Raw genomic sequence first — 25,395 nt, forward strand, 5'->3', positions numbered from 1 at the left:
AATGTTGTGAGCTTTTTAGCCAGGCTTATACTATCTATAGCCTGATTAATACAATTTAGTGAGAACTACTCATAAAAATCTCTGGCTAAAAACAGTAACAATAAGCTGAGAATTTCGTTCTATCTATGTAGGACCCTGTCAAGTTGGTAAACATTCTTTCGCTCATAATTTTTATTTTTATATTATCTTAAATTTCGTAGCTTTCTATCTTCAGTTAGGAGATTACTTCTCACAAAACTCTCTTTGACAGACTATAGATAGTATGCAGATGACGTCACTCAGGCCTTTGTTATTGTTTTTGCCATCCGCGTTTGTGAGTTGTTCTCACTAAACTGTATTAACCAGACTATAAAAGTTCATGGTTACACCGAGTTTGTGTGCTGGTCCGTTATACTTCCGGATGGCAATGTTGTGAACTCCTTGGCCAAGGGCATTCTATCTATAAACTTTTAAGTTAAAACATTTGTATATTTTGCCGATTGCTATTATGGCGGGTAGAAATGGTGTGTATATTATTTAAACACATACCGACTATGTTGTTTGTTTGAGCTTTTATATAGTGCAATATCCACTAAACGTGGTCAAAGAGCTTTATAAAGGGTCCCTGACCAACAACAACACGTAATATATAAAACGAGACATGACGCCTGATAGGCGATTTTACAATGTTTTTCCGACAGAGACAACGCTGTTAACGGTCAGATATTCATTTTACACCTGAGTACGGTGAGAGAATGTGAATAAAGAGCCTATTCCAAGGACTCAACTATGCACCGAGCGAGATCGAACCCAGGACCTTCCGATCCGAAAGCGAGTGTCATACCACAAGGCCACATAACCGACTTGAGATTGACACCCACATACGGAAGTAGTCCCTGACTTTCAAGTCCCGATATTCATTTTAGTCTCGGTCTATATCATAATAAGACAGACGATTGGTGAGTACTACTCAATGTTTGTGTCTGTGTGTGTGTGTGTGTGTGTGTGTGTATGTGTGTGTGTGTGGTTCATTGGGTAAAACCATGAACAAATGCAACAGCTTAACACAATACAAATTGTATAGATATAATTAAGTTGACGTCACTCGGGCCTTTGTTTTTTGTTTTTTTGTCATTCGCTTTTATGAGTAATTCTCACTAAACTGTATTAACAGACTATATATGTTTATGGTTACCCACAGTTGTGTGTGTTGGTGTGATTGACCTGGCGAGAATAAATGGATTTTTGAACATTACTCAGCGTATTTCAGAGATTTTTTACGCGCCACCTTCTTCGTGATATTCATTACAAAATCAATTTGTCGACACTATTACTTCTATGTTCAACGTGGAAGGTCTACAATTTGCGTTACACGTTTAGAAGGAGATAGGAGAAAGGAATGGAAAAACAGTCCCCAACAGGTAAGAAAAGCTTTTATTGTCACATTTCAAACATTATTTTTTTGTAGAATGCGGTTTTGCGGTCTTTATCTACAGAACGATGTAAGTCATTGAGAATCGAACTGGCTTATTATAAAACTGCTCCTTTTTCCCCGAGGTTAAGCGAATAAGAACATCCACATAAATTGGGAGCCCTTCCTTTCGTTAATCAGGATTAATAAACAGTCTCCAAATGCTACTATCGCTAACATAATAACCAACTATCGATAGAACTTGTCTTTAAAACACTGCTAACCGTGCAGTAATAGAAAGTTGATGCTTTTTGTGGGGTTTATATTTTTTTTTGTTTGTTTGGTTTTTTTTACTATCAGGTTTAGCAGCGTTTTGAAGCAGTTCCTTTACCCCGAGGATAGTACGAAATGCTTCCCCATTCCCCAGGGAGGCCTACCGAAAGCTCCTACGAAGGGAAACGACTCAAATTTTCCCTCAACTGACCCCGAGAAACAATAAAACCTTATATCTTTAACTAACCCTAATAGGAAAAAACCACCACCCTAGCACCTTTACTAAGACTTATGACTAACCCTAATAGAAAAAAGAATCCTCCGATCTCGAGCTAACCCTAATAGTAACAAAAACCCCCGGACTGCTTTGCACAAATCAAAATGGCGGCCGACAATCAAAACAATTGTCAAATTAGGAAACATTAAAAATCTAGATATCAAGGTTTGTTCTCGTTTTTAAAATGCTTCTATATGATGACAAATTGAGTAAATACATGACAAAAGGTCAACGGTGAAAATACAAATTGAAAGAAGACTGAGGATGACGGAGCTTTCGGTAGGCCTCCCACGTATTCGGTTAAGTCGCTTAACATCCGTCCAGGATGCAGTCACGGTAGGTTTGTTTGGTTTCTTTTTCTGAATTACACGGCAGTGGTTTGATAGCTAGGTCTCATAGATTTGGCGGAAAGTAAATTGTGATAAGACTGTTGGCTTATCCAAATAGTTGCAAGCCATTGTTAATGTCCATTTAACATTTTTTAAAAGGTTACTCAACCCACCTCATGACTCTGAAAGACTAGAATTAGAATGTCTGTATTGAGATCCGTCCTTTTTTAGGTGGCTTCACGGTGTCTTGAATTGAATGGGCCTAAAGCATATTAATTGCTCATGCTTGGATTGAGTTATTTAAATTATTGCGCTTTTAATTTTTGATGGATACCGATATACTCGTGATCAAAAATAAGTACACAGATTTAAAATCAAGGCTGAAATTCCACACATAGACGGCGGAGTTCTGTAGTTTCACAGCCCTTTACAAGAGAAACTATAAAGAAATATGTTTGCTATCACTTGCAATATTGAAACTGAATGGAAACACAGTAAGTAATAATGGCGTCATAAACATGGAGATAAAGATAAAGGGAGTAAATCTGACTCATGACTGAACAACACAAAACAAACGACGTTTCAAGCTAAGTTTTCTTTCTTTCTTTATTTTAGAATAATATAGTTTTTGTGTGTTTTTAATTATTTTATATATATATATATATATATATATATATATATATATATATATATATATATATATATATATTTAAAATTAATGTATCACTCTCCTCTATTTTAAATATAACTTTGAAACGCATCCTTCCACTCCCTTTCTCCCACTTTCATTCTCTCTCTCTCTATCTTTGTGTCTGCCTCTCTCTGTCTCTCTCTCTCTTTCTTTTTCAATATCTTAACAGCGGAGGTAGGGGACACTGTAACACTATTGCTGTCTAGTATTCTTCAATTAACCCCCCCCCCCCCCCCATCCCCCTGCCTGATTCTTAAAATATATAGTTTTTCATCTCTCTCTCTCTCTCTCTCTATCTCTCTCTCTCTCTCTTCCACTCTCTCTCTCTCTCTTCCACTGCACACACACACACACACACACACGCACGCACACACACACACACACAATTTACAAATTTTCACGTATATTGTGACAATCTAATATAAATGTATATGTATTCTGTGTTTACTTGATAAAGGTCAAGGGCCTGGGAGGGGTTCCAGACCTCCAATAGTGGACAGGGGGGGGGGGGGGTACATTCTGTGTCTTCTATCCCCTTATCTGTTGTCCAACATGCTTTCTGTCTTTGTCTTGGAATGAGATTACTTGGTTTTGTCCTGGCCCTGGCCGGAGTCCTAGCTGGGAGGAAAACAGTCAAATGCATAGTTATTGTTTTGGGAGATGATATTTTTTTTTCTTGTAAATCATTTCTCTGTTATGCTTTATTATATTTATTTTCAATGTTTAATGTAAGCATTTGAGTGTATTCCTCTTTGTTGGATTTTGTGCTTGTGTCCGAATGAGACTTATAGGTGATCTCAAACTAAGTATATTGGTGGTATGCTCTTGGAATCTACATCTTATCCCTATTTGTTCCCAGTCCCCCTATGTCTTACTTTTTCTTGGTTGCTTTAATTATAATTCTAGAACTTTTTACTATCCCATTTTCTGCCTTTTTACTGGCGCTGATATAACCTAAATTTGTTGCAAGCGCCGTAAACCCCTTAAAAACAAAGGTCAAGGGCCGAAACGTCGTTTGTTTTGTGTTGTTCATTCATGAGTCAGATTTACTCCCTTTATCTTTATCTCAATTTTGACTCATTTAGGCACTTCTAGTTATTAGCGTCATAAACAACCGAGTTAGAAAATTGCTTTTGAAGTTAGAAAAATCGCACTATTTATGAAAATGACACTTATCTTATAAAAAGTAGTAATATTTATTGGGTATTACAACTTAGTCAAATTCCAACATCTCTAAACGATTACGTGACATAAATAAAAGTGCTGTGAAACTAAGAAAGTCCTGCCGCAAACATTGTTTAATCGGATAATAGTATCTCGAGTTAGGGTTCAGAGAATAAAAACATGGGTGGGGAGTTCAGGGGGGGGGGGGGGTGTCTCTTCCCCTCCCCCCCCCCACCCCCGCCGGCCCGATTATATATCAATATTTAAATATATATATATATATATATATATATATATATATGTATATATATATATATATATGTATATATATATATATAAATATATATATATATATATATATATATATATATATATATATATATATATAGTTCGACGATGACGTTACTCAGGTCTTTGTTGTTTTTGCCATCCGCGTTTTATGAGTAATGCTCACTGAACTGTATTAACCTGACTATAACCGTTCATGGATACACACAGTTTTGTGTGTTGGTCCGTTATACTTCCGGATGGCAATGTTATGAGCTTCTTAGCCAAGCGCATACTATAAAATCCACTCTTTAGATGCATAATTAAGTCCTTGGACAAGGCTCTTAACTCACATTCTCTTACCATACGCGGATGCAGAATGAGCACATGACTGTTAATAGATAGTATGCGCTTGCCTAAGAAGCTCATAACATTGCCATCCGGATGTATAACGGACCAACACACAAAACTGTGTGTATCCATGAACGTTTATAGTCGGGTTAATACAGTTCAGTGAGTATTACTCATAAACGCGGATGGCAAAAAACAATAACAAAGACCTGAGTGACGTCATCTGCATACTATCTATACCGTTGTCTTTGTCGGAAAACAGGCGGCATGTCTCGTCCTAGTTGTAAGTGCTGCTGTCGGCTAGGGATCCCTTGCAAAGCGCTTTGAGAATTTTTTATGAATATTTCACAATATAATGGCCCCATTTTATTTTAAAATATCTAATTATATTATGATGGCTTTACTTCGAATAAATTTACTATTAAATATTGTTTTTGTCTCAAACAGGTCAGAATCTAATACCTACATTCTCCCCCACCTTCATCTGTAATGCTTTCATAACCGCTAAATATGTGATCTTGAGAGCCACATCAATTTGATCATCACAAAAAAAAAAGGAAAATATATCGCGGGTAAGAATATTTTGTATTTCAAATCGCCATTGTCAATGAATATCTTTGTCTAAAGAAAATAGTAGGTAAACTCGAAACAAGGACAATATCAGAATTACAACACCTGACGCGTCATAATTTGTTTTCAACAATTTTGATTTTCAAAAATCCCATCATGAATTGGATTATGTTGAAACTATAAAAATGAATAAAATAAAGACGGAGTGGATCTACGTACTTCGTCTTTGTTCATTAATGATCCCGTTTTGATTTATGTGGAGTATGCTGCAATTATTTTTCTGAGCAGGAGGTATTTTGTTTTTTTTTTAAATCAGTGGAATCACATATCCTTGTTTTTATTATTGACACCAAAACTACAAATCAATGCCTTTTAAAAATATGCTCTGCACAGTCGTGAAGACGCAACAGATCTCATCTCCCCTTGCTCACATTTACATTCTATTATAAATAATATTCCTTCATAACCATGAGATCCTGAGGACCTATCATGCCTTGTTCTGGGAAAAAAATGACCAGAAAACTTCAATTATCGATGGATTAAATTAATCGGTATTTGAAGGATGAGTTCTTTTTCAGGTCTGGGCAATCGATATAGTTGAAAAAAACAAAACTAGAATGGATTTATATCACAATATAAAAAGCATAAAATAAGATTGTATCATTTTCTATGCTACGAAATTGTTACGACGACGATGATGGTGATGGTGGTGATGATGGTGGTGGTGGTGGTATAGACAAATCAACGTAAGACAATGGTTATGCATAAATTAAATCCGGTGTTATTTGTGTGGACATTCTCTTAAAGAAATACAGAAATGGAAGTGGGATCAGACATTTTCAATTTTTCCAAATTTTTTACAGCACTCTCTTGCAAAAACCCTACCTGTAGCACCTGCGCTTTGCCATCACAGACACTGGGGACATTTTTAAAATGCATCCATCAAAAAAAAAAAAAGTATAACGTCAGCGATGTACAGAGGCTGTCATGTTCACATCATCTGTTCAAGACAATACAGCCCGACTCTCTAACGGAGGGTCATGAAACAAATTGGTAAGTCTACAGCATTGCCATTTGCAGACCTGCCAATTACTACTACAAAAACTATCGGTGAATTACGATATCTTGGCTTAAATTTCGGAACTTCATAAGCATCTAAGTCATTAAAATTTATTAAAAATGAAACTTGATGCCGGACGGCAAAATTTAATTAGATTATGAAGTGTTAATTCTTGTGATGGTAAAATGTTGATCCATAAAGGTAAATATGGGGACTGCTATTGCTATTTCCTAAAAACTTTAGATTTTAAAATTCAAACGATTGGTATTTTGAATTTTTTAGCCTACCTTTTTTTTTTTTTTTTTTTTTTTTTTTTTTTTTTTGGGGGGGGGGGGGGGGGGGGGGGGGAGCTTTATCGTCATGCTCTGAAAAATAGTAAACATTTTGGCAAGAAAACTCGTCCTACAATAATCGATCGATTGAATTGACCGATATTTGAAGGAACGAGTTTTCTTGTCAAATTTTTAAAGTGGTTTTTCAGAGTACAGCAGATCTTGGCAAATAAAGATGAGAATCTGGGTGGAGTCTTTTGACCTTACATGGTGGGCAGGGGGTCACTTGCTATGTAGCGGGTGGTTGGATGGGAGCATCACCCTTGAATCATATACCTATGATGTTCGCATGGGTGTACGATCCGATAGTGATGTCGTTTCTTCTTCTCTTTACTAGCCTATCCTGCTTCTTTGGTTTGTGATTGTATTTTTGACAGGGGATATTTTTTTTTCTGTAAATCTTCTGCCTGTTTGTTCTTGGTTATTTATAATTCAGCTTATGATATCTTTAGGTTATGATTTTGATTTACATTTGTACTATTTTTGTTAGATTGCTTGTTTTTTTTTTTGTTTCAGCGGTCTCTCATATAACCTCAATTGTGTTGGAAGAGACCTAAAGCAACAAACAAAAAAAAAACTTGCTATGTATTCAATCCCCCTATGTTTTCGGAGTTGCTTTCCGTCTTTTTCTTGGAATAGGATTACTTGGTTTTGTAACAAACAGTCAAATGTATAGCGTTAGATGGTAGGTGATAGTTTTTCCATGCGATGTTAGTATTTTTGTTTTGATCATATCTTGCTAACATTTGAAAGTTTTCCTCTCTGTGGGGTCCTGCGTTGGTTTTGGAAGAGACGTTTAGATGATTTCAAACTATTTACATCAATGGAATAAAATTAGAACCTAGACCCGTCTACATCTGTTCATTTGAACCAATTTCCTTGCATCTTATTTTTGTCTTGATTTTTATAATTGCACTTATATTTTTTTACTATTTAATTTGCATCTTTTTATTGGCGCTGATACGACCCAAATGTCGCAAGCGTCGAAAAAGCCTTTTAAATAAGCAAAAACGAGAAATGATTTTATACAAGAGAATAGATAAAAGCATAAAGTTAATCTATTGCATATAATTTCAACACAATTGATTCGGCGATAATAGTTTGTGGTGGCGATGACGACGACGATGACGACGACGACGACGATGACGACGATGATGATGATGATGATGATGATGATGATGATAGATGGAATCAGCATAATAAGACGATGGTTTTACACAATAGAAATCCCATAGTTATTTTCATTTTATTCATGTTTTTCTTGGTTTGCAGCGCTCTTGTAAAAACCATACCAGCACCTCTTGTTCCTTACCACCAAAGATACTGGGGGAATTTGAATAATGCATCCATCAGAAAAGAGGGAGTAATGTCAATGATTTACAGAGGCTGTCATTCTCATTTCTACTCAATACAGAACAGCCCGATTGTCTAGTGGAAAGGATAAAGATCAAGTAAGTCCAACTTTGACATTTGTAACCCATCGCATAAAAACGGTATTATGTTGGGGTAAACCAGATGCCAGTAAGAGATTTCAATTTCAAGATTGTCAGGCTATGTGGTCTTGTGGTATGACATTTGCTTTTGGAGCGGAAGGTCCTGGTTCGAGTCTGGCTTGGCGCACAGTTGAGTCCCCTGGAAAAGGCTCTTTACTCACATTCTCTCTCCGTAATCGGGTGTAAAATGAGTACCTAGCCGTTAGCAGCGTTGTCTTCCCTGTCGGAAAAAAAGTGTAGTATCGCCTAACAGACGTCGTGTCTCGTTCTACTTGTAACTTTGAGCTTGTTTAGTGGATATTGCGCTATATAAAGCTCATTTTGTTCTCACCAAAAATAGTATACTTATTCTACTCGATTTGTATGACCTTTGTCTAAAAGTTCAATTTCTTAATAACCGAAATAATACCGCTTTAATCCTCGGGTCACATTTATTATCCTGTCGTGTTTCAAAAACTCATACCGTAGATTGCGGCATTTGGTCTTAACTTATGTTTAAATCGGATATAAAATCACCAGCCGTGGGGCCGGGAAGACCTAGCTGTCTTTTTTTTTTTTTACTCCTCTCCCCTACTCCTTCCACTGACAGCTTAAACAACGCTGCTTTTTTCTTAAAATGAGATTACTCTTGTTCTGACCGAGCTTGGACTTGGATCATTTGCCAAGAGGGAAGTAGTCGGGATCTTTTTAGGGAGGATTGGGAGCCGGGAGATATATTTTATTCATTGTAAATTACATTGTTACATTTAAATGCTTTTAAAATTGTTAATGCTTCGTGAAAAATTAAATATGTCGCTCATGTCGGGTTGGTATCTTGTGTTCAAAATGAGAATTTCACGATGGCTCTATTCTGACCCAAGCACTAATAATTATGAATATAGATAATGAATACCTTCCACTTCTTTGTCGTCCTTATGTTACTTTACCTTTTTCCTTCTCATTGCAGATCATCCTTTCTACAATGTATCATTTCAAGAAATCATGTAAATGAAAATTTGTCAAGAAGCGAACAAGTAAATTTGTCAAGAAGCGACCAAGTCATCTCTCATCTTTCATCTGAATTTATTGCTGCACTCCGGTTTCAAGTATGGTGAGATCGTCTTGATGGTGGTTACCTATCATAATTTGTAGGATTTTTGTCAATTTATCTGTTCTCCTGTAACAAGATTTATTGCTTTTTACTCGTCCTCAACAAACCATAGATGAAAGTCTATTTTTCCCTCGTAAATCATCAATGCTAGATGAAACTTACCTCAAGCAGTGACTGAAAGGATGATTCCTATGAAGTGGGAACTTGATTTAATAATATAGCCTGATGGGTAGATAAATTTGATAAGGATTATAATGATATTGAACATTATGCCCATGTGGCTTACACCCAGTCTATACATGGCTGGGATGGAGAAACCAGGGCGACATTATAACATCTGTCTGTTTTTGTCGAAAATGGGACGTGGCTTTGTTCAGGTTTTTTAGACTGTTTTTTTTCTTCAGTAACCATCCCCCTTGCAGTGTGATGCGGGACAAAACTATTGCAGTTTCTTACTATCTCAATAGACTTGAGTACATTTGTACACATAGGGTGATGGAATTAATGGGTGGGCATCACAGATCACGATTGAGGATGTTTGCTGGTACCATGCACCTATTTCTCGTAAATCATCTTCATCTGAACAAAGCCATTATGATTCTCATTCTGAAAACAGGCAGAGGAACATTACTCCTTCCTTTCTATTTCTCTTCTCCCTTTCATCTAATCTTGTCTTACTTCATCCTTGGTGCTTATATGAACAAATGTCTTGTAAGCGCAGTTGAAACAAAAGAAAAACTTAATAATGATATTAATGATTGTGATAATGATAATAAGCATGATGAAGACGATGCTGAAAAGTTCGCATGGGTGTACGATCCGATAGTGATGTCGTTTCTTCTTCTCTTTACTAGCCTATCCTGCTTCTTTGGTTTGTGATTGTATTTTTGACAGGGGATATTTTTTTTTTCTGTAAATCTTCTGCCTGTTTGTTCTTGGTAATTTATAATTTAGCTTATGATATCTTTAGGTTATGATTTTGATTTACATTTGTACTATTTTTGTTAGATTGCTTGTTTTTTTGTTTCAGCGGTCTCTCATATAACCTCAATTGTGTTGGAAGAGACCTAAAGCAACAAACAAACAAACAAAACAAAAAACGATGCTGAAAACCATAAAATTATGCTGATAATAATGTTAATGTGGATAATGATGATATTGGTGATAATAATAGTCATCATGGTGGTGGTGTCGTGGTAGTAGTAGTAGTGGTAGATGTAGTAATTGAAATATTTGTAGTAGTTGTAGTTAAAATCGTAGTAGAAATTTGTTTCTTTAACCTGAGGAATAATGCATTTGTCGACATTTTGTTAGTTTACCTTCTTTAGTTTATCTAGTTTCGATTTAAATATCATTTTTGTTTCGCTCTTTAAAAATCCTTTTACATATTATAAATCACATGCTTGTTTTGCTATTGGCTTCATACTCAATATATTTACAGTTTAATTAAGAGGGGAAAAGCACCAAATGATTGAAATGAAAGGGAAATACATAGATAAGAATAAAATAGAAGTAAATGATGAAACGCATAATTGCAGAACTAGACAAATAAATGAAATATGAATAAAATAATAAGTGAAAATTGAAGGAATATTGATTGAAAAATAAATGAAAAGAGCTGTCAGTAAGTGGAAAAAAAAAATTAGACAACTGAAGTCGGAGATTTGTCAAGATTTGTCGAAGAAAAATCCAGGGGTCATCCGGTTATGTCAAATTCAATGTCAGTTATATTGTAGGGACATCATTTTATAACTTTGTATTTCATGTTGAATCCTCTTTAAAACTATTTTTTTTTTTGTTTTTTTTTTTGTTTTTTTTTTTTTTGGAAGCCATTGTGTTTGTGGAATGACATTCTTACAGCGATCACAAGGCAACATTGATATTTCAAAACCTTTTTTGATAGGACATTTCCATTTTTCTCTTGAATTTTCACCTCGATATTCATCAATATTCATTATGCGTCATTCAGCATCACTACAAACTTAAGCATTTCATACCCCTTGAAATGAAACAACCCCATTTATACACTGAACATTGCTGCTTAGTTTTGAAAACAATGACACTTTAAGTAGAAATGTGAAACAGAAACCAAGATAAAAATATTAAAATAGTTGCATTATGAAATACAAGCTTGGGTTTTAAAATGGATAATTCGATATTTATTTTTTTCATACTCCAAGGTTACAAGTTGGGTTTGTTTTGAGCATCTTGTTATATTTCAATTGGTTGGTTTTCCAAATATTTCAATATTTGTCTAGCTTTATTCAGATTGGTACCTTTCCTTTTACCCCGTGTGGTGTCCGGGGTCCCTCAACTGAGAGGGTCAAGAATAGCCCAACGCCAAGCCAGCGTGTCGTAAAAGGCGACTAATGGTGTGTGATTCCCCCATCTTTGAGTCACCTGGTCCTCCAGGTTGGGGGTTGGCAAAGGGTTAACACCCCTTTCCGTTAAACTCAAACGTTACAGAAACGCAGACGGACAAACCAAATCCTTTTTTTAGCTTGTTAGCTCAGGATAGAGGAGGATGGAAACTGGCCTATACCCTGACCCAGGGTAAAAAAGGCAATGATGATGATGACCTTTCCTTTTCATACAATTGGGACGCATCAGCCACCTCTTTCATCATCTGAGATCCCCCAAAATTTAACAGGGTTTCTGTCACAAATCTTACATCAAGTCTTCCACTCAATCTAAATATTACATTTCCATGAAATCAATTTTTGTTTGCCAATCAATTAAATCATTTAATATTAAATACAAGTTTTAAAACTATGGGGATAGAATTTAGCTTAGTTAAAAGATTGTGAATTAAAATAGTTTTTGCACGGTTAACCAATAATTTATTAATACTTTCCTACTTTTATCCTCGACGCGTTTGAATCCCTTCGTACTCTCTCTGGCATCTTTTCTTTTGTCGGTCTTTTCTTTGCCTATTTTCCATCTTTCCATTGTTTCATTCTTTAATGTCGTTGATTATGCTTTGTTAAAAAAGCATTTCAATTATTAGATTATCTCTGGTGTAATGGTGACGCGACTGACTAACTAATCAGGAGATCTGAGGTTCGACTCCCAGTAGAGCTTGGCTGATTTTTGGGATGGTTTTTTAAAAACTTTCATTCTGCTTAGCCAAACAATCTTACAATAACTACAATGCGTATAATGACGCTCAGCATAATTTTTTTCGGAATATAGTTCACTGATTGCCTACAAGAAATAGTTATAAGAATTAATGCCGGTGTCTAAACAAGATTGTAATATGTAGTTTTGCGGACCAATGAACACCTTTTATCAAAATACGGTATCAGTCACGTCTATGCCAAGGTGTAACTCCACTCTGTACTAATCATTGATGCCCATTGCCTTTTCATTGATGCGCTAAATGTCATACTGCATTTATACCAAAATAAATTTGTTATTGAAAAGTTCACCAATAGTTCAACAATACTTTCCTACTTATGTCATTATTTCTCCCGTCATTGCCATATTACATTGAATCGTTGCCTATTTTTGCAAGTAGTTTTGATTTTTATTGGAAGTCTGTCAAAAAGGTGCATCCAGCTGGATTTCCTCTGTTTTTATCATTGGTGCTCATTTCATTTTCAGTGGTGCACTAAATGTCATAATGCATAAATTTTGAATATTTGCATAGTTCACCAATAATTCAACAATATTTTCCCACATTTATCCTCGACATCAATATTATTCATCACCATCAGCTTGCGGGCGGTTGAAGGGGCTGCTGGTAGGATCTGTTTTCTATCCCGCTTGTCCCTTTCTTTGCGGATTTCTGTCTGTGTCCTGGAATGAGAGTAGTGGGATTTTTCCCGGCCGTTATGTTACTTCGGGTCTAAGTTACCTCGGTTGTAAGTTGGACACAGATAGATTTCTGCTCTATCTTTTCCTATTCTTCTATTGTCTTTCTTTTTCTAAGCCACCTGTGATACAAACGTCTCGCAGGTGGCTACACCTAAATCTACCTATCTGTCCTTTTGTGGTGTCAAGCTTCTTTATCTCATTGTGATCGTCCTATGTGTATCCGTTTTACAAGAATTTCTGCTAATAAAGATTTATTTAAACCGATTGTAGTTAAAATGACAAATTTTGTAAGTCACAATAACACTGCTTCAACATTGCGAACGTCATGACTGACATCTTAACCTCTTCACCCCTATCTCCGCATCGATAATTCTACCCGAGTGTTTTCCCATTTATCACACTTTCATATCAATACCGACAAGACATCTCGTTCCTTACCGTTGCAATCTATCTAATCCTGTTCCCGAATACTGCTTCAATAATGCCACAGTCATGCCTGACATTTTCAACATCCCCACAGTCACTTGTAAAGAATTTCAGCTATACGATTGTTGGTGAAACTTTTTTTCCACTAAAAGTCCCAATATGATTTAATACACTAAATTTTTGGCATTCGGTATCAAATACAATTTTGAGACAGTCTCTTTTCATGAAATCTAATAGGACGGAATCTCTGGACAATCATCAGTTAAATGTGATTAAAAATAGTATTAAACAGTTCTGGAAGCTACGTAGATTTGGCTTTTATTCACCAATTTAGGGATTTTATTTGCATCTATTTATATATTACTGAACACTGATAATGAAATCGATTATGAGGTTGTGGGGGATGGTGTTGGCAAGGATTGTGACGATGGAGGTAGAATTGATGACGAAGTAATTGTGGTGATATATTTTAGGACTTGGATTCCAAATCATGCTTCGACATTCTGAAACCAAGTGAGTCCACACTAAGCCTTTCTTTCCACTGTCATTGTGGTCATTATTCATGTGAGATACTGAGAAACGTACTTCTACCGGTCGAAGTGCACTGGCTTTTTTAGTATTGAACCTCATACATAAAAGTTACTCGGAGGTCTACGAATAACCGGATTGTATTTGTATGGGATGTTGTCTAACGGTGACTTTGGTAACAAGAACGAATGTAATTGGCTTGACTCTTCCTTGTCGAATCACCTTAGGGCTAGGTCTGGAACTGTAACATTATTTGATCTCCGTCGCTGAATTTGCGTCTATCGTCATCTCCTTAACAACACCAACATCCATTGCCACCAATCTGGCATTGGGGTCTCAAAAAACAATGCGATTTAATGTACATAATTTTTGGCATTCGGTATCTAAATACATTTTGAGAAAGTCTCTTTTCACGAAATCTCATGGGACGGAACCTCTGGGCAATCATTAGTTAAATGTGTAAAAGTGTTATCGAACAGTTCTGGAAGCTACCTAGATTGGGCTTTTATTCAACAATTTACTGTTTTTTCTGCATCCATTAAATGTTACTGCACAGTTAGGGATTTAAAAATGGTCGTTATAAAAAATCTATCCCTTCGCAAAGGCGTTTGAATCAATTCGTACTCTCTCTGGCATATTTTCTTTTGCCGACCTTTTCTTGACCTACTTTCCATCTTTCCATTGTTTCATTCTTTAATCTCGATGCTTTTTTTGTGTGAAAAAGCATTTTAATTATTGGATTATCTCTTTGATGTAATGGTAACACGAATGAGCAACTAATCAGATCTGAGGTTCGATGCCCAATGGAGCAAGGTTGATTTTTGCGATGATCTGTTTTAATTTCGTTCTGCTTAATCTAACAGTCTTACAATAACTATAATGCGTATAATGACGCTCAGCATATTTTCGGAATAAAGTTCACTGATTGCCTACATGAAATAGTTATAAAAATTAATGCCGGTGTCTAAACAAGACTGTAATATGTAGTTTTCCGGAGCAATGAACACCCTTTATCAAAATACGGTATCAGTCATGTCAATGCCAAGGTGTAACTCCACTCTGTACTAATCATTGATGCCCATTGCCTTTTCATTGATGCGCTAAATGTCATACTGCATTTATACCAAATTAAATTTGTTATTGAATAGTTCACCAATAATTCAACAATACTTTCCTACTAATGTCATTATTTCTCCCGTCATTGCCGTATTACATTGAATCGTTGCCTATTTTTGCAAGTAGTTTTGATTTTTATTGGAAGTCTGTCAAAAAGGTGCATCCAGCTGGATTTCCTGTTTTTATCATTGGTGCTCATTTCATTTTCATTGGTGCACTAAATAAATGTCATAATGCATACATTTTGGTTATTTGCATAGTTCACCAATAATTCAACAATACTTTCCCACATTTATCCTCGACATCAATATTATTCATCACCATCAGCTTGCGGGCGGTTGGAGGGGCTGCTCGTAGGGTCTGTTTTCTATCCCGCTTGTCCCTTTCTTTGCGGATTTCTGTCTGTGTCCTGGAATGAGAGTAGTGGGATTTTTCCCGGCCGTTATGTTACCTCGGTTGTAAGTTGGACACAGATAGATTTCTGCTCTATCTTTTCCTATTCCTCTATTGTCTTTCTTTTTCTAAGCCACTTGTGACACAAACGTCTCGCAGGTGGTTACACCTAAATCTACCTATCTGTCCTTTAGTGGTGTCAAGTTTTTTTTCTCATTGTGATCGTCCTATGTGTATCCGTTTTACAAGAATTTCTGCTTATAAATTAAGTTTTATTTAAACCGATTGTAGTTAAAATGACAAATTTTATTAGTCACAATAACACTGTTTCAACATTGCGAAGTCATGACTGACATCTTAACCTCTTCACCCCTATCTCCGCATCAATGATTCTACCCGAGTGTTTCCCCATTTTTCACACATTTATATCAATACCGACAAGACATCTCGTTCCTTACCGTTGCAATCTATCTAATCCTGTTCCCGAATACTGCTTCAATAATGCCACAGTCATGCCTGACATTATCAACATCCCCACAGTCACTTGTAAAGAATTTCAGCTTTACGATTGTTGGTGCAACTTTTTTCCCTAAAAGACCCAATATGATTTAATACACTAAATTTTTGGCATCGGTATTAAAATACAATTTTGAGAAAGTCTCTTTCATGAAATCTAATAGGACGGAATCTCTGGACAATCATCAGTTTAATGTGATAAAAATATTATTCAACAGTTCTGGAAGCTACGGAGATTCGGCTTTTATTCACCAATTTAGGGATTTTATTTGCATCTATTTATATATTACTGAACACTGATAATAAATCGCTATGAGGGAATGTTGTGGGCTGGTGTTGGTAAGATTGTGACGATGGAGGTAGAATTGATGATGAAGTAATTGTGGTGATAATTTAGACTTGGATTCCAATCATGCTTCGACATTCTGAAACCAAGTGAGTCCACACTAAGCCTTTCTTTCCAACATGTACATTGTGGTGATCATTATTCTTGATGTGAGATCCAAGATGCATAGCTACTTCTGACCAGGTCGAAGTCGCACTGGCTTTTTTATAGTATTGATGGACCTCATCTATTCAAAAGTGTGGATATCGAGAACGTACTTCTACGTCGAAGTGCACTGCTTTTTAGTATTGAACCTCATACATAAAAGTTACTCGGAGGTCTACGAATAACTGGATTGTATTTGTATGGATGTTGTCTAACCGTGACTTTGGTAACAAGAACGAATGTAATTGGCTTGACTCTTCCTTGTCGAATCACCTTAGGCTAGGTCTGGAACTGTAACATTATTTGATCTCCGTCGCTGAATTTGCGTCTATCGTCATCTCCTTAACAACACCAACATCCATTGCCACCAATCTTGCATTGGGGTCTCAAAAAACAATGCGATTTAATGTACATAATTTTTGGCATTCGGTATCTAAATACATTTTGAGAAAGTCTCTTTTCATGAAATATCATAGGACGGAACCTCTGGACAATCATTAGTTAAATGTGTAAAAGTGTTATCGAACAGTTCTGGAAGCTACCTAGATTGGGCTTTTATTCAACAATTTACTGATTTTTCTGCATCCATTAAATGTTACTGCACAGTTAGGGCTTTAAAAATGGTCGTTATAAAAATCTATCCCTTCGCAAAGGCGTTTGAATCAATTCGTACTCTCTCTGGCATATTTTCTTTTGCCGACCTTTTCTTGACCTACTTTCCATCTTTCCATTGTTTCATTCTTTAATCTCGATGCTTTTTTTTGTGTGAAAAAGCATTTTAATTATTGGATTATCTCTTTGATGTAATGGTAACACGAATGAGCAACTAATCAGATCTGAGGTTCGATGCCCAATGGAGCAAGGTTGATTTTTGCGATGATCTGTTTTAATTTCGTTCTGCTTAATCTAACAGTCTTACAATAACTATAATGCGTATAATGACGCTCAGCATATTTTCGGAATAAAGTTCACTGATTGCCTACAAGAAATAGTTATAAAAATGAATGCCGGTGTCTAAACAAGACTGTAATATGTAGTTTAACGGAGAAATGAACACCCTTTATCAAAATATGGTATCAGTCATGTCAATGCCAAGGTGTAACTCCACTCTGTACTAATCATTGATGCCCATTGCCTTTTCATTGATGCGCTAAATGTCATACTGCATTTATACTAAAATAAATTTGTTATTGAAAAGTTCACCAATAATTCAATACTTTCCTACTAATGTCATTATTTCTCCCGTCATTGCCGTATTACATTGAATCGTTGCCTATTTTTGCAAGTAGTTTTGATTTTTATTGGAAGTCTGTCAAAAAGGTGCATCCAGCTGGATTTCCTCTGTTTTTATCATTGGTGCTCATTTCATTTTCATTGGTGCACTAAATAAATGTCATAATGCATACATTTTGGTTATTTGCATAGTTCACGAATAATTCAACAATACTTTCCCACATTTATCCTCGACATCAATATTATTCATCACCATCAGCTTGCGGGCTGCTCGTAGGGTCTGTTTTCTATCCCGCTTGTCCCTTTCTTTGCGGATTTCTGTCTGTGTCCTGGAATGAGAGTAGTGGGATTTTTCCCGGTCGTTATGTTACCTCGGTTGTAAGTTGGACACAGATAGATTTCTGCTCTATCTTTTCCTATTCCTCTATTGTCTTTCTTTTTCTAAGCCACTTGTGACACAAACGTCTCGCAGGTGGTTACACCTAAATCTACCTATCTGTCCTTTAGTGGTGTCAAGCTTTTTTTCTCATTGTGATCGTCCTATGTGTATCCGTTTTACAAGAATTTCTGCTTATAAATTAAGTTTTATTTAAACCGATTGTAGTTAAAATGACAAATTTTATTAGTCACAATAACACTGTTTCAACATTGCGAAAGTCATGACTGACATCTTAACCTCTTCACCCCTATCTCCGCATCAATGATTCTACCCGAGTGTTTCCCATTTTTCACACATTTATATCAATACCGACAAGACATCTCGTTCCTTACCGTTGCAATCTATCTAATCCTGTTCCCGAATACTGCTTCAATAATGCCACAGTCATGCCTGACATTATCAACATCCCTATAGTCACTTGTAAAGAATTTTACCTTTACGATTGTTGGTGCAACTTTTTTTCCACTAAAAGACCCAATATGATTTAATACACTAAATTTTTGGCATTCGGTATTAAAATACAATTTTGAGAAAGTCTCTTTTCATGAAATCTAATAGGACGGAATCTCTGGACAATCATCAGTTTAATGTGATAAAAAATAATTATCAACAGTTCTGGAAGCTACGGAGATTCGGCTTTTATTCACCAATTTAGGGATTTTATTTGCATCTATTTATATATTACTGAACACTGATAATAAAATCGCTTATGAGGGAGATGGTTGTGGGGGCTGGTGTTGGTAAGGATTGTGACGATGGAGGTAGAATTGATGACGAAGTAATTGTGGTGATATATTTTAGGACTTGGATTCCAAATCATGTTTCGACATTCTGAAACCAAGTGAGTTCACACTAAGCCTTTCTTTCCACTGTCATTGTGGTCATTATTCATGTGAGATACTGAGAAACGTACTTCTACCGGTCGAAGTGCACTGGCTTTTTTAGTATTGAACCTCATACATAAAAGTTACTCGGAGGTCTACGAATAACCGGATTGTATTTGTATGGGATGTTGTCTAACCGTGACTTTGGTAACAAGAACGAATGTAATTGGCTTGACTCTTCCTTGTCGAATCACCTTAGGGCTAGGTCTGGAACTGTAACATTATTTGATCTCCGTCGCTGAATTTGCGTCTATCGTCATCTCCTTAACAACACCAACATCCATTGCCACCAATCTTGCATTGGGGTCTCAAAAAACAATGCGATTTAATGTACATAATTTTTGGCATTCGGTATCTAAATACATTTTGAGAAAGTCTCTTTTTACGAAATCTCATAGGACGGAACCTCTGGGCAATCATTAGTTAAATGTGTAAAAGTGTTATCGAACAGTTCTGGAAGCTACCTAGATTGGGCTTTTATTCAACAATTTACTGATTTTTCTGCATCTATTAAATGTTACTGCACAGTTAGGGCTTTAAAAATGGTCGTTATAAAAAATCTATCCCTTCGCAAAGGCGTTTGAATCAATTCGTACTCTCTCTGGCATATTTTCTTTTGCCGACCTTTTCTTGACCTACTTTCCATCATTCCATTGTTTCATTCTTTAATCTCGATGCTTTTTTTTTGTGTGAAAAAGCATTTTAATTATTGGATTATCTCTTTGATGTAATGGTAACACGAATGAGCAACTAATCAGATCTGAGGTTCGATGCCCAATGGAGCAAGGTTGATTTTTGCGATGATCTGTTTTAATTTCGTTCTGCTTAATCTAACAGTCTTACAATAACTATAATGCGTATAATGACGCTCAGCATATTTTCGGAATAAAGTTCACTGATTGCCTACAAGAAATAGTTATAAAAATGAATGCCGGTGTCTAAACAAGACTGTAATATGTAGTTTAACGGAGAAATGAACACCCTTTATCAAAATATGGTATCAGTCATGTCAATGCCAAGGTGTAACTCCACTCTGTACTAATCATTGATGCCCATTGCCTTTTCATTGATGCGCTAAATGTCATACTGCATTTATACTAAAATAAATTTGTTATTGAAAAGTTCACCAATAATTCAATACTTTCCTACTAATGTCATTATTTCTCCCGTCATTGCCGTATTACATTGAATCGTTGCCTATTTTTGCAAGTAGTTTTGATTTTTATTGGAAGTCTGTCAAAAAGGTGCATCCAGCTGGATTTCCTCTGTTTTTATCATTGGTGCTCATTTCATTTTCATTGGTGCACTAAATAAATGTCATAGTGCATAAATTTTGGTTATTTGCATAGTTCACCAATAATTCAACAATACTTTCCCACATTTATCCTCGACATCAATATTATTCATTACCATCAGCTTGCGGGCGGTTGGAGGGGCTGCTGGTAGGGTCTGTTTTCTATCCCGCTTGTCCCTTTCTTTGCGGATTTCTGTCTGTGTCCTGGAATGAGAGTAGTGGGATTTTTCCCGGCCGTTATGTTACCTCGGTTGTAAGTTGGACACAGATAGATTTCTGCTCTATCTTTTCCTATTCCTCTATTGTCTTTCTTTTTCTAAGCCACTTGTGACACAAACGTCTCGCAGGTGGTTACACCTAAATCTACCTATCTGTCCTTTAGTGGTGTCAAGCTTCTTTTCTCATTGTGATCGTCCTATGTGTATCCGTTTTACAAGAATTTCTGCTTATAAATTAAGTTTTATTTAAACCGATTGTAGTTCAAATGACAAATTTTATTAGTCACAATAACACTGTTTCAACATTGCGAAATTCATGACTGACATCTTAACCTCTTCACCCCTATCTCCGCATCACTGATTCTACCCGAGTGTTTCCCCATTTTTCACACATTTATATCAATACCGACAAGACATCTCGTTCCTTACCGTTGCAATCTATCTAATCCTGTTCCCGAATACTGCTTCAATAATGCCACAGTCATGCCTGACATTATCAACATCCCCACAGTCACTTGTAAAGAATTTCAGCTTTACGATTGTTGGTGCAACTTTTTTCCACTAAAAGACCCAATATGATTTAATACACTAAATTTTTGGCATTCGGTATTAAAATACAATTTTGAGAAAGTCTCTTTTCATGAAATCTAATAGGACGGAATCTCTGGACAATCATCAGTTTAATGTGATTAAAAATATTATTCAACAGTTCTGGAAGCTACGGAGATTCGGCTTTTATTCACCAATTTAGGGATTTTATTTGCATCTATTTATATATTACTGAACACTGATAATAAAATCGCTTATGAGGGAGATGGTTGTGGGGGCTGGTGTTGGTAAGGATTGTGACGATGGAGGTAGAATTGATGACGAAGTAATTGTGGTGATATATTTTAGGACTTGGATTCCAAATCATGTTTCGACATTCTGAAACCAAGTGAGTTCACACTAAGCCTTTCTTTCCACTGTCATTGTGGTCATTATTCATGTGAGATACTGAGAAACGTACTTCTACCGGTCGAAGTGCACTGGCTTTTTAGTATTGAACCTCATACATAAAAGTTACTCGGAGGTCTACGAATAACTGGATTGTATTTGTATGGGATGTTGTCTAACCGTGACTTTGGTAACAAGAACGAATGTAATTGGCTTGACTCTTCCTTGTCGAATCACCTTAGGGCTAGGTCTGGAACTGTAACATTATTTGATCTCCGTCGCTGAATTTGCGTCTATCGTCATCTCCTTAACAACACCAACATCCATTGCCACCAACCTTGCATTGGGGTCTCAAAAAACAATGCGATTTAATGTACATAATTTTTGGCATTCGGTATCTAAATACATTTTGAGAAAGTCTCTTTTTACGAAATCTCATAGGACGGAACCTCTGGGCAATCATTAGTTAAATGTGTAAAAGTGTTATCGAACAGTTCTGGAAGCTACCTAGATTGGGCTTTTATTCAACAATTTACTGATTTTTCTGCATCTATTAAATGTTACTGCACAGTTAGGGATTTAAAAATGGTCGTTATAAAAAATCTATCCCTTCGCAAAGGCGTTTGAATCAATTCGTACTCTCTCTGGCATATTTTCTTTTGCCGACCTTTTCTTGACCTACTTTCCATCATTCCATTGTTTCATTCTTTAATCTCGATGCTTTTTTTTGTGTGAAAAAGCATTTTAATTATTGGATTATCTCTTTGATGTAATGGTAACACGAATGAGCAACTAATCAGATCTGAGGTTCGATGCCCAATGGAGCAAGGTTGATTTTTGCGATGATCTGTTTTAATTTCGTTCTGCTTAATCTAACAGTCTTACAATAACTATAATGCGTATAATGACGCTCAGCATATTTTCGGAATAAAGTTCACTGATTGCCTACAAGAAATAGTTATAAAAATGAATGCCGGTGTCTAAACAAGACTGTAATATGTAGTTTAACGGAGAAATGAACACCCTTTATCAAAATATGGTATCAGTCATGTCAATGCCAAGGTGTAACTCCACTCTGTACTAATCATTGATGCCCATTGCCTTTTCATTGATGCGCTAAATGTCATACTGCATTTATACTAAAATAAATTTGTTATTGAAAAGTTCACCAATAATTCAATACTTTCCTACTAATGTCATTATTTCTCCCGTCATTGCCGTATTACATTGAATCGTTGCCTATTTTTGCAAGTAGTTTTGATTTTTATTGGAAGTCTGTCAAAAAGGTGCATCCAGCTGGATTTCCTCTGTTTTTATCATTGGTGCTCATTTCATTTTCATTGGTGCACTAAATAAATGTCATAGTGCATAAATTTTGGTTATTTGCATAGTTCACCAATAATTCAACAATACTTTCCCACATTTATCCTCGACATCAATATTATTCATTACCATCAGCTTGCGGGCGGTTGGAGGGGCTGCTGGTAGGGTCTGTTTTCTATCCCGCTTGTCCCTTTCTTTGCGGATTTCTGTCTGTGTCCTGGAATGAGAGTAGTGGGATTTTTCCCGGCCGTTATGTTACCTCGGTTGTAAGTTGGACACAGATAGATTTCTGCTCTATCTTTTCCTATTCCTCTATTGTCTTTCTTTTTCTAAGCCACTTGTGACACAAACGTCTCGCAGGTGGTTACACCTAAATCTACCTATCTGTCCTTTAGTGGTGTCAAGCTTCTTTTCTCATTGTGATCGTCCTATGTGTATCCGTTTTACAAGAATTTCTGCTTATAAATTAAGTTTTATTTAAACCGATTGTAGTTCAAATGACAAATTTTATTAGTCACAATAACACTGTTTCAACATTGCGAAATTCATGACTGACATCTTAACCTCTTCACCCCTATCTCCGCATCACTGATTCTACCCGAGTGTTTTCCCCATTTTTCACACATTTATATCAATACCGACAAGACATCTCGTTCCTTACCGTTGCAATCTATCTAATCCTGTTCCCGAATACTGCTTCAATAATGCCACAGTCATGCCTGACATTATCAACATCCCCACAGTCACTTGTAAAGAATTTCAGCTTTACGATTGTTGGTGCAACTTTTTTCCACTAAAAGACCCAATATGATTTAATACACTAAATTTTTGGCATTCGGTATTAAAATACAATTTTGAGAAAGTCTCTTTTCATGAAATCTAATAGGACGGAATCTCTGGACAATCATCAGTTTAATGTGATTAAAAATATTATTCAACAGTTCTGGAAGCTACGGAGATTCGGCTTTTATTCACCAATTTAGGGATTTTATTTGCATCTATTTATATATTACTGAACACTGATAATAAAATCGCTTATGAGGGAGATGGTTGTGGGGGCTGGTGTTGGTAAGGATTGTGACGATGGAGGTAGAATTGATGACGAAGTAATTGTGGTGATATATTTTAGGACTTGGATTCCAAATCATGCTTCGACATTCTGAAACCGAGTCCACACTAAGCCTTTCTTTCCACTGTCATTGTGGTCATTATTCATGTGAGATACTGAGAAACGTACTTCTACCGGTCGAAGTGCACTGGCTTTTTTTAGTATTGAACCTCATACATAAAAGTTACTCGGAGGTCTACGAATAACCGGATTGTATTTGTATGGGATGTTGTCTAACCGTGACTTTGGTAACAAGAACGAATGTAATTGGCTTGACTCTTCCTTGTCGAATCACCTTAGGGCTAGGTCTGGAACTGTAACATTATTTGATCTCCGTCGCTGAATTTGCGTCTATCGTCATCTCCTTAACAACACCAACATCCATTGCCACCAATCTTGCATTAAGGTCTCAAAAAACAATGCGATTTAATGTACATAATTTTTGGCATTCGGTATCTAAATACATTTTGAGAAAGTCTCTTTTCATGAAATCTCATAGGACGGAACCTCTGGACAATCATTAGTTAAATGTGTAAAAGTGTTATCGAACAGTTCTGGAAGCTACCTAGATTGGGCTTTTATTCAACAATTTACTGATTATTCTGCATCCATTAAATGTTACTGCACAGTTAGGGCTTTAAAAATGGTCGTTATAAAAAATCTATCCCTTCGCAAAGGCGTTTGAATCAATTCGTACTCTCTCTGGCATATTTTCTTTTGCCGACCTTTTCTTGACCTACTTTCCATCTTTCCATTGTTTCATTCTTTAATCTCGATGCTTTTTTTGTGTGAAAAAGCATTTTAATTATTGGATTATCTCTTTGATGTAATGGTAACACGAATGAGCAACTAATCAGATCTTAGGTTCGATGCCCAATGGAGCAAGGTTGATTTTTGCGATGATCTGTTTTAATTTCGTTCTGCTTAATCTAACAGTCTTACAATAACTATAATGCGTATAATGACGCTCAGCATATTTTCGGAATATAGTTCACTGATTGCCTACAAGAAATAGTTATAAAAATAATGCCGGTATCTCGAGAAGACTAATATGTAATTTTCCGGACCATGGAACGCCTTTGTCAAAAAAATACGGAATCAGCTATGTCAATATTCATGGTGTAAATGTCGATCGGATGTACTGTCATTATTTCTCCCGTCATTTTGCCGTATTACATTGAATCGTTGCCTATTTTTCCAAGTAGTTTGATTTTTATTAGAAGTCTGTCAAAAAGGTACATCCAGCTGGATTTCCTCTGTTTTTATCATTGGTGCTCATTTCATTTTCAGTGGTGCACTAAATAAATGTCATAATGCATAAATTTTGGTTATTTGCATAGTTCACAATAATTCAACAAAACTTTCCACATTTATCCTCGACATCAATA

The 25,395-nt window shown here is 36.1% G+C and overlaps 1 long non-coding RNA gene across 1 annotated transcript; it reads left to right on the top strand.

The window, feature by feature from the left end:
• The first annotated feature begins 1,319 nt into the window (after window positions 1–1,319).
• LOC144965654 (uncharacterized) lies at window positions 1,320–16,095 on the top strand. The gene is made up of 5 exons (XR_013644080.1): window positions 1,320–1,400; window positions 5,190–5,314; window positions 6,176–6,365; window positions 7,977–8,155; window positions 9,144–16,095. It is a non-coding gene; the product is annotated as an uncharacterized LOC144965654 (long non-coding RNA).
• Window positions 16,096–25,395: the final 9,300 nt, after the last annotated feature.

The sequence above is a fragment of the Berghia stephanieae genome, chromosome 2 (genome assembly GCF_034508935.2).
Source record: "Berghia stephanieae isolate SIO BIC M18660-M18661 chromosome 2, UCSD_Bste_1.3, whole genome shotgun sequence".
Taxonomy (NCBI): domain Eukaryota; kingdom Metazoa; phylum Mollusca; class Gastropoda; order Nudibranchia; family Aeolidiidae; genus Berghia; species Berghia stephanieae.